Source organism: Oncorhynchus clarkii, unplaced genomic scaffold (genome assembly GCF_045791955.1).
Source record: "Oncorhynchus clarkii lewisi isolate Uvic-CL-2024 unplaced genomic scaffold, UVic_Ocla_1.0 unplaced_contig_10888_pilon_pilon, whole genome shotgun sequence".
Lineage (NCBI taxonomy): Eukaryota > Metazoa > Chordata > Actinopteri > Salmoniformes > Salmonidae > Oncorhynchus > Oncorhynchus clarkii.
In genome coordinates, this window is record NW_027261058.1 from 48,450 (window position 1) to 63,566 (window position 15,117).

A 15,117-nucleotide genomic window follows, 5' to 3' on the forward strand; every position below is an offset into this window, starting at 1 on the left:
AACTTTGATGTCTACTGTTGCATAGCAAAGTCTGTATGATGTCAAATAGGGTCGTTTAATTTCATTAGCTCAGCTAATTCGTACATGTTTGCAATTTCCCTAAATAAGGCATTGGTCTTGTTGCTTTGAAAAGCTTGGACATTGTTGTTCAACTTTAATAATCTAAGACTGCAAGGCCTGAGAATTATTGTGTCTGAATCTGCATCGAAAGATTGAAGGAAAGAGTAGCTTTGTACTTGTTAAAAATCACTAGCTTTCCTCATTCGGACAGTTTCACAATTTTTATGTCTATGGTTGCATAGCAAAGTCTGTATAATGTCAAATAGGGCTGTATCACATAGACTGCGTGGCCTAATGGATAAGGCGTCTGACTTCGAATCAGAAGATTGAGGGTTCGAGTCCCTTCGTGGTTGTTTAATTTCATTAGCTCAGCTAATTTGAACATGTTTGCAATTTCCCGAAATAAGGCATTGGTCTTGTTGCTTGGACATTGGACACTTCAATAATCTAAGACTGCAAGACCTGAGAAATATTATGTCTGATTGAGAGACATAGTCTTTTCGTACTTGTAAAATATCACTATCTTTCCTCATTCGGATAGGTTCACAATTTTGATGTCTGTTGTTGCTAAGCAACGTCTGTTTGATGTCATATCGGAGAATATGGAGTAGAAGGTGTTGCCTCGTGGATAAGGCGTCTTACTTCAAAATAGAAAATTGAGGTTTTGAGGCATTTTCGTGGTCGTTTAATTTCATTAAATCTGCTAATATGGACATGTTTGCAATTTCCCGAAATAAGGCATTGGTCTTGTTGCTTTGAAAAGCTTGGACATTGTTGTTCAACTTCAATAATCTAAGACTGCAAGACCTGAGAAATATTATGTCTGATTGAGGGACATAGTCTTTTCGTACTTGTAAAATATCACTAGCTTTCCTCATTCGGATAGGTTCACAATTTTGATGTCTGTTGTTGCTAAGCAACGTCTGTTTGATGTCATATCGGAGAATATGGAGTAGAAGGTGTTGCCTCGTGGATAAGGCGTCTTACTTCAAAATAGAAAATTGAAGTTTTGAGGCATTTTCGTGGTCGTTTAATTTCATTAAATCTGCTAATATGGACATGTTTGCAATTTCCCGAAATAAGGCATTGGTCTTGTTTCTTTGAAAAGCTTGGACATTGTTGTTCAACTGTCAAATAGGGTCGTTTAATTTCATTAGCTCAGCTAATTCGTACATGTTTTCAATTTCCCTAAATAAGGCATTGGTCTTGTTGCTTTGAAAAGCTTGGACATTGTTGTTCAACTTTAATAATCTAAGACTGCAAGACCTGAGAATTATTGTGTCTGAATCTGCATCGAAAGATTGAAGGAAAGAGTATCTTTGTACTTGTTAAAAATCACTAGCTTTCCTCATTCGGACAGGTTCACAATTTTGATGTCTGTTGTTGCTAAGCAACGTCTGTTTGATGTCATATTGGAGAAAATGGAGTAGAAGGTGTTGCCTCGTGGTTAAGGCGTCTTACTTCTAAATAGAAAATTGAGGTTTTGAGGCATTTTCGTGGTCGTTTAATTTCATTAAATCTGCTAATATGGACATGTTTGCAATTTCCCGAAATAAGGCATTGGTCTTGTTTCTTTGAAAGGCTTGGACATTGTTATTCATCTTTAATAATCTAATATTGCAAGGCCTGAGAATTATTGAGTCTGATTCTGCATCGCAAGATTGAGGGAAAAGGTATCTTCTTACTTGTTAAATATCACTAGCTTTGCTCATTCGGACAGGTTCACAACTTTGATGTCTACTGTTGCATAGCAAAGTCTGTATAATGTCAAATAGGGCTGTATCACATAGACTGCGTGGCCTAATGGATAAGGCGTCTGACTTCGAATCAGAAGATTGAGGGTTCGAGTCCCTTCGTGGTTGTTTAATTTCATTAGCTCAGCTAATTTGAACATGTTTGCAATTTCCCGAAATATGGCATTGGTCTTGTTGCTTTGAAAAGCTTGGACATTGTTGTTCAACTTCAATAATCTAAGACTGCAAGACCTGAGAAATATAAGGCATTGGTCTTGTTTCTTTGAAAGGCTTGGACATTGTTATTCATCTTTAATAATCTAATATGGCAAGGCCTGAGAATTATTGAGTCTGATTCTGCATCGCAAGATTGAGGGAAAAGGTATCTTCTTACTTGTTAAATATCACTAGCTTTGCTCATTCGGACAGGTTCACAACTTTGATGTCTACTGTTGCATAGCAAAGTCTGTATAATGTCAAATAGGGCTGTATCACATAGACTGCGTGGCCTAATGGATAAGGCGTCTGACTTCGAATCAGAAGATTGAGAGTTCGAGTCCCTTCGTGGTTGTTTAATTTCATTAGCTCAGCTAATTTGAACATGTTTGCAATTTCCCGAAATAAGGCATTGGTCTTGTTGCTTTGAAAAGCTTGGACATTGGACACTTCAATAATCTAAGACTGCAAGACCTGAGAAATATTATGTCTGATTGAGAGACATAGTCTTTTCGTACTTGTAAAATATCACTATCTTTCCTCATTCGGATAGGTTCACAATTTTGATGTCTGTTGTTGCTAAGCAACGTCTGTTTGATTTGTTGTTGTTCAACTTTAATAATCTAAGACTGCAAGGCCTGAGAATTATTGTGTCTGAATCTGCATCGAAAGATTGAAGGAAAGAGTATCCTTGTACTTGTTAAAAATCACTAGCTTTCCTCATTCGGACAGGTTCACAATTTTAATGTCTATGGTTGCATAGCAAAGTCTGTATAATGTCAAATAGGGCTGTATCTCATAGACTGCTTGGCCTAATGGATAAGGCGTCTGACTTCGAATCAGAAGATTGAGGGTTTGAGTCCCTTCGTGGTTGTTTAATTTCATTAGCTCAGCTAATTTGAACATGTTTGCAATTTCCCGAAATATGTCATTGGTCTTGTTGCTTTGAAAAGCTTGGACATTGTTGTTCAACTTAAATAATCTAAGACTGCAAGACCTGATAAATATTATGTCTGATTGAGGGACATAGTCTTTTCGTACTTGTAAAATATCACTAGCTTTCCTCATTCGGATAGGTTCACAATTTTGATGTCTGTTGATGTCATATCGGAGAATATGGAGTAGAAGGTGTTGCCTCGTGGATAAGGCGTCTTACTTCAAAACAGAAAATTGAGGTTTTGAGGCATTTTCGTGGTCGTTTAATTTCATTAAATCTGCTAATATGGACATGTTTGCAATTTCGCTAAATAAGGCATTGGTCTTGTTGCTTTGAAAAGCTTGGACATTGTTGTTCAACTTTAATAATCTAAGACTGCAAGGCCTGAGAATTATTGTGTCTGAATCTGCATCGAAAGATTGAAGGAAAGAGTATCTTTGTACTTGTTAAAAATCACTAGCTTTCCTCATTCGGACAGGTTCACAATTTGTATGTCTATGGTTGCATAGCAAAGTCTGTATAATGTCAAATAGGGCTGTATCACATAGACTGCGTGGCCTAATGGATAAGGCGTCTGACTTCGAATCAGAAGATTGAGGTTTCGAGTCCCTTCGTGGTTGTTTAATTTCATTAGCTCAGCTAATTTGAACATGTTTGCAATTTCCCGAAATAAGGCATTAGTCTTGTTGCTTTGAAAAGCTTGGACATTGTTGTTCAACTTTAATCATCTAAGACTGCAAGGCCTGAGAATTATTGTGTCTGAATCTGCATCGAAAGATTGAAGGAAAGAGTATCTTTGTACTTGTTAAAAATCACTAGCTTTCCTCATTCGGACAGGTTCACAATTTTTATGTCTATGGTTGCATAGCAAAGTCTGTATAATGTCAAATAGGGCTGTATCACATAGACTGCGTGGCCTAATGGATAAGGCGTCTGACTTCGAATCAGAAGATTGAGGGTTCGAGTCCCTTCGTGGTTGTTTAATTTCATTAGCTCAGCTAATTTGAACATGTTTGCAATTTCCCGAAATATGTCATTGGTCTTGTTGCTTTGAAAAGCTTGGACATTGTTGTTCAACTTAAATAATCTAAGACTGCAAGACCTGAGAAATATTATGTCTGATTGAGGGACATAGTCTTTTCGTACTTGTAAAATATCACTAGCTTTCCTCATTCGGATAGGTTCACAATTTTGATGTCTGTTGTTGCTAAGCAACGTCTGTTTGATGTCATATCGGAGAATATGGAGTAGAAGGTGTTGCCTCGTGGATAAGGCGTCTTACTTCAAAATAGAAAATTGAGGTTTTGAGGCATTTTCGTGGTCGTTTAATTTCATTAAATCTGCTAATATGGACATGTTTGCAATTTCGCTAAATAAGGCATTGGTCTTGTTGCTTTGAAAAGCTTGGACATTGTTGTTCAACTTTAATAATCTAAGACTGCAAGGCCTGAGAATTATTGTGTCTGAATCTGCATCGAAAGATTGAAGGAAAGAGTATCTTTGTACTTGTTAAAAATCACTAGCTTTCCTCATTCGGACAGGTTCACAATTTTTATGTCTATGGTTGCATAGCAAAGTCTGTATAATGTCAAATAGTGCTGTATCACATAGACTTCGTGGCCTAATGGATATGGCATCTGACTTCGAATCAGAAGATTGAGGGTTCGAGTCCCTTCGTGGTTGTTTAATTTCATTAGCTCAGCTAATTTGAACATGTTTGCAATTTCCCGAAATATGGCATTGGTCTTGTTGCTTTGAAAAGCTTGGACATTGTTGTTCAACTTCAATAATCTAAGACTGCAAGACCTGAGAAATATTATGTCTGATTGAGGGACATAGTCTTTTCGTACTTGTAAAATATCACTAGCTTTCCTCATTCGGATAGGTTCACAATTTTGATGTCTGTTGTTGCTAAGCAACGTCTGTTTGATGTCATATCGGAGAATATGGAGTAGAAGGTGTTGCCTCGTGGATAAGGCGTCTTACTTCAAAATAGAAAATTGAGGTTTTGAGGCATTTTTGTGGTTGTTTAATTTCATTAAATCTGCTAATATGGACATGTTTGCAATTTCCCGAAATAAGGCATTGGTCTTGTTTCTTTGAAAGGCTTGGACATTGTTATTCATCTTTAATAATCTAATATTGCAAGGCCTGAGAATTATTGAGTCTGATTCTGCATCGCAAGATTGAGGGAAAAGGTATCTTCTTACTTGTTAAATATCACTAGCTTTCCTCATTCGGATAGGTTCACAACTTTGATGTCTACTGTTGCATAGCAAAGTCTGTATGATGTCAAATAGCGCTGTATCACATAGACTGCGTGGCCTAATGGATAAGGCGTCTGATTTCGAATCAGAAGATTGAGGGTCCGAGTCCCTTCGTGGTTGTTTAATTTCATTAGCTCAGCTAATTTGAACATGTTTGCAATTTCCCGAAATATGTCATTGGTCTTGTTGCTTTGAAAAGCTTGGACATTGTTGTTCAACTTTAATAATCTAAGACTGCAAGACCTGAGAAATATTATGTCTGATTGAGGGACATAGTCTTTTCGTACTTGTAAAATATCACTAGCTTTCCTCATTCGGATAGGTTCACAATTTTGATGTCTGTTGTTGCTAAGCAACGTCTGTTTGATGTCATATCGGAGAATATGGAGTAGAAGGTGTTGCCTCGTGGATAAGGCGTCTTACTTCAAAACAGAAAATTGAGGTTTTGAGGCATTTTCGTGGTCGTTTAATTTCATTAAATCTGCTAATATGGACATGTTTGCAATTTCGCTAAATAAGGCATTGGTCTTGTTGCTTTGAAAAGCTTGGACATTGTTGTTCAACTTTAATAATCTAAGACTGCAAGGCCTGAGAATTATTGTGTCTGAATCTGCATCGAAAGATTGAAGGAAAGAGTATCTTTGTACTTGTTAAAAATCACTAGCTTTCCTCATTCGGACAGGTTCACAATTTGTATGTCTATGGTTGCATAGCAAAGTCTGTATAATGTCAAATAGGGCTGTATCACATAGACTGCGTGGCCTAATGGATAAGGCGTCTGACTTCGAATCAGAAGATTGAGGTTTCGAGTCCCTTCGTGGTTGTTTAATTTCATTAGCTCAGCTAATTTGAACATGTTTGCAATTTCCCGAAATATGGCATTGGTCTTGTTGCTTTGAAAAGCTTGGACATTGTTGTTCAACTTCAATAATCTAAGACTGCAAGACCTGAGAAATATTATGTCTGATTGAGGGACATAGTCTTTTCGTACTTGTAAAATATCACTAGCTTTCCTCATTCGGATAGGTTCACAATTTTGATGTCTGTTGTTGCTAAGCAACGTCTGTTTGATGTCATATCGGAGAATATGGAGTAGAAGGTGTTGCCTCGTGGATAAGGCGTCTTACTTCAAAATAGAAAATTGAGGTTTTGAGGCATTTTTGTGGTTGTTTAATTTCATTAAATCTGCTAATATGGACATGTTTGCAATTTCCCGAAATAAGGCATTGGTCTTGTTTCTTTGAAAGGCTTGGACATTGTTATTCATCTTTAATAATCTAATATTGCAAGGCCTGAGAATTATTGAGTCTGATTCTGCATCGCAAGATTGAGGGAAAAGGTATCTTCTTACTTGTTAAATATCACTAGCTTTCCTCATTCGGATAGGTTCACAACTTTGATGTCTACTGTTGCATAGCAAAGTCTGTATGATGTCAAATAGCGCTGTATCACATAGACTGCGTGGCCTAATGGATAAGGCGTCTGATTTCGAATCAGAAGATTGAGGGTCCGAGTCCCTTCGTGGTTGTTTAATTTCATTAGCTCAGCTAATTTGAACATGTTTGCAATTTCCCGAAATATGTCATTGGTCTTGTTGCTTTGAAAAGCTTGGACATTGTTGTTCAACTTTAATAATCTAAGACTGCAAGACCTGAGAAATATTATGTCTGATTGAGGGACATAGTCTTTTCGTACTTGTAAAATATCACTAGCTTTCCTCATTCGGATAGGTTCACAATTTTGATGTCTGTTGTTGCTAAGCAACGTCTGTTTGATGTCATATCGGAGAATATGGAGTAGAAGGTGTTGCCTCGTGGATAAGGCGTCTTACTTCAAAACAGAAAATTGAGGTTTTGAGGCATTTTCGTGGTCGTTTAATTTCATTAAATCTGCTAATATGGACATGTTTGCAATTTCGCTAAATAAGGCATTGGTCTTGTTGCTTTGAAAAGCTTGGACATTGTTGTTCAACTTTAATAATCTAAGACTGCAAGGCCTGAGAATTATTGTGTCTGAATCTGCATCGAAAGATTGAAGGAAAGAGTATCTTTGTACTTGTTAAAAATCACTAGCTTTCCTCATTCGGACAGGTTCACAATTTGTATGTCTATGGTTGCATAGCAAAGTCTGTATAATGTCAAATAGGGCTGTATCACATAGACTGCGTGGCCTAATGGATAAGGCGTCTGACTTCGAATCAGAAGATTGAGGTTTCGAGTCCCTTCGTGGTTGTTTAATTTCATTAGCTCAGCTAATTTGAACATGTTTGCAATTTCCCGAAATAAGGCATTAGTCTTGTTGCTTTGAAAAGCTTGGACATTGTTGTTCAACTTTAATCATCTAAGACTGCAAGGCCTGAGAATTATTGTGTCTGAATCTGCATCGAAAGATTGAAGGAAAGAGTATCTTTGTACTTGTTAAAAATCACTAGCTTTCCTCATTCGGACAGGTTCACAATTTTTATGTCTATGGTTGCATAGCAAAGTCTGTATAATGTCAAATAGGGCTGTATCACATAGACTGCGTGGCCTAATGGATAAGGCGTCTGACTTCGAATCAGAAGATTGAGGGTTCGAGTCCCTTCGTGGTTGTTTAATTTCATTAGCTCAGCTAATTTGAACATGTTTGCAATTTCCCGAAATATGTCATTGGTCTTGTTGCTTTGAAAAGCTTGGACATTGTTGTTCAACTTAAATAATCTAAGACTGCAAGACCTGAGAAATATTATGTCTGATTGAGGGACATAGTCTTTTCGTACTTGTAAAATATCACTAGCTTTCCTCATTCGGATAGGTTCACAATTTTGATGTCTGTTGTTGCTAAGCAACGTCTGTTTGATGTCATATCGGAGAATATGGAGTAGAAGGTGTTGCCTCGTGGATAAGGCGTCTTACTTCAAAATAGAAAATTGAGGTTTTGAGGCATTTTCGTGGTCGTTTAATTTCATTAAATCTGCTAATATGGACATGTTTGCAATTTCCCGAAATAAGGCATTGGTCTTGTTTCTTTGAAAGGCTTGGACATTGTTATTCATCTTTAATAATCTAATATTGCAAGGCCTGAGAATTATTGAGTCTGATTCTGCATCGCAAGATTGAGGGAAAAGGTATCTTCTTACTTGTTAAATATCACTAGCTTTCCTCATTCGGACAGGTTCACAACTTTGATGTCTACTGTTGCATAGCAAAGTCTGTATGATATCAAATAGGGTCGTTTAATTTCATTAGCTCAGCTAATTCGTACATGTTTGCAATTTCCCTAAATAAGGCATTGGTCTTGTTGCTTTGAAAAGCTTGGACATTGTTGTTCAACTTTAATAATCTAAGACTGCAAGACCTGAGAATTATTGTGTCTGAATCTGCATCGAAAGATTGAAGGAAAGAGTATCTTTGTACTTGTTAAAAATCACTAGCTTTCCTCATTCGGACAGGTTCACAATTTTTATGTCTATGGTTGCATAGCAAAGTCTGTATAATGTCAAATAGGGCTGTATCAGATAGATTGCGTTGTCTAATGGATAAGGCGTCTGACTTCGAATCAGAAGATTGAGGGTTAGAGTCCCTTCGTGGTTGTTTAATTTCATTAGCTCAGCTAATTTGAACATGTTTGCAATTTCCCGAAATATGGCATTGGTCTTGTTGCTTTGAAAAGCTTGGACATTGTTGTTCAACTTCAATAATCTAAGACTGCAAGACCTGAGAAATATTATGTCTGATTGAGATACATAGTCTTTTCGTACTTGTAAAATATCACTATCTTTCCTCATTCGGATAGGTTCACAATTTTGATGTCTGTTGTTGCTAAGCAACATCTGTTTGATGTCATATTGGAGAATATGGAGTAGAAGGTGTTGCCTCGTGGATAAGGCGTCTTTTTATTTTTTTTTTTATTTTACCTTTATTTAGCCAGGCAAGAACAAATTCTTATTTTCAATGACGGCCTGGGAACAGTGGGTTAACTGCCTGTTCAGGGGCAGAACGACAGATTTGTACCTTGTCAGCTCGGGGGTTTGAACTCGCAACCTTCCGGTTACTAGTCCAACGCTCTAACCACTAGGCTACCCTGCCGCCCCTTACTTCAAAATATAAAATTGAGGTTTTGAGGCATTTTCGTGGTCGTTTAATTTCATTAAATCTGCTAATATGGACATGTTTGCAATTTCCCTAAATAAGGCATTGGTCTTGTTGCTTTGAAAAGCTTGGACATTGTTGTTCAACTTTAATAATCTAAGACTGCAAGACCTGAGAATTATTGTGTCTGAATCTGCATCGAAAGATTGAAGGAAAGAGTATCTTTGTACTTGTTAAAAATCACTAGCTTTCCTCATTCGGACAGGTTCACAATTTTTATGTCTATGGTTGCATAGCAAAGTCTGTATAATGTCAAATAGGGCTGTATCACATAGACTGCGTGGCCTAATGGATAAGGCGTCTGACTTCGAATCAGAAGATTGGGGGTTCGAGTCCCTTCGTGGTTGTTTAATTTCATTAGCTCCGCTAATATGGACATGTTTGCAATTTCGCTGAATAAGGCATTGGTCTTGTTGCTTGGACATTGTTATTCATCTTTAATAATCTAATATTGCAAGGCCTGAGAATTATTGAGTCTGATTCTGCATCGCAAGATTGAGGGAAAAGGTATCTTCTTACTTGTTAAATATCACTAGCTTTCCTCATTCGGACAGGTTCACAACTTTGATGTCTACTTTTGCATAGCAAAGTCTGTATAATGTCAAATAGGGCTGTATCACATAGACTGCGTGGCCTAATGGATAAGGCGTCTGACTTCGAATCAGAAGATTGAGGGTTCGAGTCCCTTCGTGGTTGTTTAATTTCATTAGCTCAGCTAATTTGAACATGTTTGCAATTTCCCGAAATAAGGCAGTGGTCTTGTTGCTTTGAAAAGCTTGGACATTGGACACTTCAATAATCTAAGACTGCAAGACCTGAGAAATATTATGTCTGATTGAGGGACATAGTCTTTTCGTACTTGTAAAATATCACTAGCTTTCCTCATTCGGATAGGTTCACAATTTTGATGTCTGTTGTTGCTAAACAACGTCTGTTTGATGTCATATCGGAGAATATGGAGTAGAAGGTGTTGCCTCGTGGATAAGGCGTCTTACTTCAAAATAGAAAATTGAGGTTTTGAGGCATTTTCGTGGTCGTTTAATTTAATTAAATCTGCTAATATGGACATGTTTGCAATTTCCCGAAATATGTCATTGGTCTTGTTGCTTTGAAAAGCTTGGACATTGTTGTTCAACTTCGATAATCTAAGACTGCAAGACCTGAGAAATATTATGTCTGATTGAGGGACATAGTCTTTTCGTACTTGTAAAATATCACTAGCTTTCCTCATTCGGATAGGTTCACAATTTTGATGTCTGTTGTTGCTAAGCAACGTCTGTTTGATGTCATATCGGAGAATATGGAGTAGAAGGTGTTGCCTCATGGATAAGGCGTCTTACTTCAAAATAGAAAATTGAGGTTTTGAGGCATTTTCGTGGTCGTTTAATTTCATTAAATCTGCTAATATGGACATGTTTGCAATTTCCCGAAATAAGGCATTGGTCTTGTTTCTTTGAAAGGCTTGGACATTGTTATTCATCTTTAATAATCTAATATTGCAAGGCCTGAGAATTATTGAGTCTGATTCTGCATCGCAAATTTGAGGGAAAAGGTATCTTCTTACTTGTTAAATATCACTAGCTTTCCTCATTCGGACAGGTTCACAACTTTGATGTCTACTGTTGTATAGCAAAGTCTGTATGATATCAAATAGGGTCGTTTAATTTCATTAGCTCAGCTAATTCGTACATGTTTGCAATTTCCCTAAATAAGGCATTGGTCTTGTTGCTTTGAAAAGCTTGGACATTGTTGTTCAACTTTAATAATCTAAGACTGCAAGACCTGAGAATTATTGTGTCTGAATCTGCATCGAAAGATTGAAGGAAAGAGTATCTTTGTACTTGTTAAAAATCACTAGCTTTCCTCATTCGGACAGGTTCACAATTTTTATGTCTATGGTTGCATAGCAAAGTCTGTATAATGTCAAATAGGGCTGTATCACATAGACTGCGTGGCCTAATGGATAAGGCGTCTGACTTCGAATCAGAAGATTGAGGGTTCGAGTCACTTTGTGGTTGTTTAATTTCATTAGCTCAGCTAATTTGAACATGTTTGCAATTTCCCGAAATAAGGCATTGGTCTTGTTGCTTTGAAAAGCTTGGACATTGGACACTTCAATAATCTAAGACTGCAAGACCTGAGAAATATTATGTCTGATTGAGGGACATAGTATTTTCGTACTTGTAAAATATCACTAGCTTTCCTCATTCGGATAGGTTCACAATTTTGATGTCTGTTGTTGCTAAGCAACGTCTGTTTGATGTCATATCGGAGAATATGGAGTAGAAGGTGTCGCCTCGTGGATAAGGCGTCTTACTTCAAAATAGAAAATTGAGGTTTTGAGGCATTTTCGTGGTCGTTTAATTTCATTAAATCTGCTAATATGGACATGTTTGCAATTTCGCTAAATAAGGCATTGGTCTTGTTGCTTTGAAAAGCTTGGACATTGTTGTTCAACTTTAATAATCTAAGACTGCAAGGCCTGAGAATTATTGTGTCTGAATCTGCATCGAATGATTGAAGGAAAGAGTATCTTTGTACTTGTTAAAAATCACTAGCTTTCCTCATTCGGACAGGTTCACAATTTTTATGTCTATGGTTGCATAGCATAGTCTGTATAATGTCAAATAGCGCTGTATCACATAGACTGCGTGGCCTAATGGATAAGGCGTCTGACTTCGAATCAGAAGATTGAGGGTTAGAGTCCCTTCGTGGTTGTTTAATTTCATTAGCTCAGCTAATTTGAACATGTTTGCAATTTCCCGAAATATGTCATTGGTCTTGTTTCTTTGAAAAGCTTGGACATTGTTGTTCAACTTCGATAATCTAAGACTGCAAGACCTGAGAAATATTATGTCTGATTGAGGGACATAGTCTTTTCGTACTTGTAAAATATCACTAGCTTTCCTCATTCGGATAGGTTCACAATTTTGATGTCTGTTGTTGCTAAGCAACGTCTGTTTGATGTCATATCGGAGAATATGGAGTAGAAGGTGTTGCCTCATGGATAAGGCGTCTTACTTCAAAATAGAAAATTGAGGTTTTGAGGCATTTTCGTGGTCGTTTAATTTCATTAAATCTGCTAATATGGACATGTTTGCAATTTCCCGAAATAAGGCATTGGTCTTGTTTCTTTGAAAGGCTTGGACATTGTTATTCATCTTTAATAATCTAATATTGCAAGGCCTGAGAATTATTGAGTCTGATTCTGCATCGCAAATTTGAGGGAAAAGGTATCTTCTTACTTGTTAAATATCACTAGCTTTCCTCATTCGGACAGGTTCACAACTTTGATGTCTACTGTTGTATAGCAAAGTCTGTATGATATCAAATAGGGTCGTTTAATTTCATTAGCTCAGCTAATTCGTACATGTTTGCAATTTCCCTAAATAAGGCATTGGTCTTGTTGCTTTGAAAAGCTTGGACATTGTTGTTCAACTTTAATAATCTAAGACTGCAAGACCTGAGAATTATTGTGTCTGAATCTGCATCGAAAGATTGAAGGAAAGAGTATCTTTGTACTTGTTAAAAATCACTAGCTTTCCTCATTCGGACAGGTTCACAATTTTTATGTCTATGGTTGCATAGCAAAGTCTGTATAATGTCAAATAGGGCTGTATCACATAGACTGCGTGGCCTAATGGATAAGGCGTCTGACTTCGAATCAGAAGATTGAGGGTTCGAGTCACTTTGTGGTTGTTTAATTTCATTAGCTCAGCTAATTTGAACATGTTTGCAATTTCCCGAAATAAGGCATTGGTCTTGTTGCTTTGAAAAGCTTGGACATTGGACACTTCAATAATCTAAGACTGCAAGACCTGAGAAATATTATGTCTGATTGAGGGACATAGTATTTTCGTACTTGTAAAATATCACTAGCTTTCCTCATTCGGATAGGTTCACAATTTTGATGTCTGTTGTTGCTAAACAACGTCTGTTTGATGTCATATCGGAGAATATGGAGTAGAAGGTGTTGCCTCGTGGATAAGGCGTCTTACTTCGAAACAGAAAATTGAGGTTTTGAGGCATTTTCGTGGTCGTTTAATTTCATTAAATCTGCTAATATGGACATGTTTGCAATTTCCCGAAATAAGGCATTGGTCTTGTTTCTTTGAAAGGCTTGGACATTGTTATTCATCTTTAATAATCTAATATTGCAAGGCCTGAGAATTATTGAGTCTGATTCTGCATCGCAAGATTGAGGGAAAAGGTATCCTCTTACTTGTTAAATATCACTAGCTTTCCTCATTCGGACAGGTTCACAACTTTGATGTCTACTGTTGCATAGCAAAGTCTGTATAATGTCAAATAGGGCTGTATCACATAGACTGCGTGGCCTAATGGATAAGGCGTCTGACTTCGAATCAGAAGATTGAGGGTTCAAGTCCCTTCGTGGTTGTTTAATTTCATTAGCTCAGCTAATTTGAACATGTTTGCAATTTCCCGAAATATGCTTTCCTCATTCGGATAGGTTCACAATTTTGATGTCTGTTGTTGCTAAACAACGTCTGTTTGATGTCATATCGGAGAATATGGAGTAGAAGGTGTTGCCTCGTGGATAAGGCGTCTTACTTCGAAACAGAAAATTGAGGTTTTGAGGCATTTTCGTGGTCGTTTAATTTCATTAAATCTGCTAATATGGACATGTTTGCAATTTCCCGAAATAAGGCATTGGTCTTGTTTCTTTGAAAGGCTTGGACATTGTTATTCATCTTTAATAATCTAATATTGCAAGGCCTGAGAATTATTGAGTCTGATTCTGCATCGCAAGATTGAGGGAAAAGGTATCCTCTTACTTGTTAAATATCACTAGCTTTCCTCATTCGGACAGGTTCACAACTTTGATGTCTACTGTTGCATAGCAAAGTCTGTATAATGTCAAATAAGGCTGTATCACATAGACTGCGTGGCCTAATGGATAAGGCGTCTGACTTCGAATCAGAAGATTAAGGGTTCAAGTCCCTTCGTGGTTGATTAATTTCATTAGCTCAGCTAATTTGAACATGTTTGCAATTTCCCGAAATATGGCATTGGTCTTGTTGCTTTGAAAAGCTTGGACATTGTTGTTCAACTTCAATAATCTAAGACTGCAAGACCTGAGAAATATTATGTCTGATTGAGGGACATAGTCTTTTCGTACTTGTAAAATATCACTAGCTTTCCTCATTCGGATAGGTTCACAATTTTGATGTCTGTTGTTGCTAAGCAACGTCTGTTTGATGTCATATCGGAGAATATGGAGTAGAAGGTGTTGCCTCGTGGATAAGGCGTCTTACTTCAAAACAGAAAATTGAGGTTTTGAGGCATTTTCGTGGTCGTTTAATTTCATTAAATCTGCTAATATGGACATGTTTGCAATTTCGCTAAATAAGGCATTGGTCTTGTTGCTTTGAAAAGCTTGGACATTGTTATTCAACTTTAATAATCTAAGACTGCAAGGCCTGAGAATTATTGTGTCTGAATCTGCATCGAAAGATTGAAGGAAAGAGTATCTTTGTACTTGTTAAAAATCACTAGCTTTCCTCATTCGGACAGGTTCACAATTTGTATGTCTATGGTTGCATAGCAAAGTCTGTATAATGTCAAATAGGGCTGTATGACATAGACTGCGTGGCCTAATGGATAAGGCGTCTGACTTCGAATCAGAAGATTGAGGTTTCGAGTCCCTTCGTGGTTGTTTAATTTCATTAGCTCAGCTAATTTGAACATGTTTGCAATTTCCCGAAATAAGGCATTAGTCTTGTTGCTTTGAAAAGCTTGGACATTGTTGTTCA

The 15,117-nt window shown here is 37.2% G+C and overlaps 6 non-coding genes across 6 annotated transcripts; all 6 read left to right on the forward strand.

Moving 5' to 3' along the window:
• The first annotated feature begins 340 nt into the window (after positions 1–340).
• On the forward strand, positions 341–413 carry trnar-ucg (transfer RNA arginine (anticodon UCG)). The gene has a single exon. It is a non-coding gene; the product is annotated as a tRNA-Arg (tRNA).
• A 1,436-nt stretch (positions 414–1,849) lies between these two features.
• trnar-ucg (transfer RNA arginine (anticodon UCG)) lies at positions 1,850–1,922 on the forward strand. Its single transcript has one exon. It is a non-coding gene; the product is annotated as a tRNA-Arg (tRNA).
• Positions 1,923–3,852: 1,930 nt separating this feature from the next.
• On the forward strand, positions 3,853–3,925 carry trnar-ucg (transfer RNA arginine (anticodon UCG)). The gene has a single exon. It is a non-coding gene; the product is annotated as a tRNA-Arg (tRNA).
• A 3,806-nt stretch (positions 3,926–7,731) lies between these two features.
• Positions 7,732–7,804, forward strand: trnar-ucg (transfer RNA arginine (anticodon UCG)). Its single transcript has one exon. It is a non-coding gene; the product is annotated as a tRNA-Arg (tRNA).
• A 2,162-nt stretch (positions 7,805–9,966) lies between these two features.
• Positions 9,967–10,039, forward strand: trnar-ucg (transfer RNA arginine (anticodon UCG)). The gene has a single exon. It is a non-coding gene; the product is annotated as a tRNA-Arg (tRNA).
• Positions 10,040–14,243: 4,204 nt separating this feature from the next.
• On the forward strand, positions 14,244–14,316 carry trnar-ucg (transfer RNA arginine (anticodon UCG)). Its single transcript has one exon. It is a non-coding gene; the product is annotated as a tRNA-Arg (tRNA).
• The last annotated feature ends 801 nt before the right edge of the window (positions 14,317–15,117 follow it).